Below are 226 nucleotides of genomic sequence, written 5' to 3' on the forward strand. Positions count from 1 at the left end.
TATTTTTGATTGAGACAAATTTAAAAGGGAAATGCCTAAACTGGAATGTGGAGGAAAAAAACCCTTTCTTAAAAATTGAAAAAATGGGTGATATATCTTTATGAATCCCAAGTTCAATATGTCTTGCCAATTTTAAAATTTGTTTGTACCATTGCAAAGCAATAGAATGGCATGCAAAATTACCCAAAATTTTTGTTATATATGACTCCAAGATCATTTTGGTAAA

This window comes from Penaeus monodon, chromosome 15, assembly GCF_015228065.2.
Source record: "Penaeus monodon isolate SGIC_2016 chromosome 15, NSTDA_Pmon_1, whole genome shotgun sequence".
Classification (NCBI taxonomy): Eukaryota; Metazoa; Arthropoda; class Malacostraca; order Decapoda; family Penaeidae; genus Penaeus; species Penaeus monodon.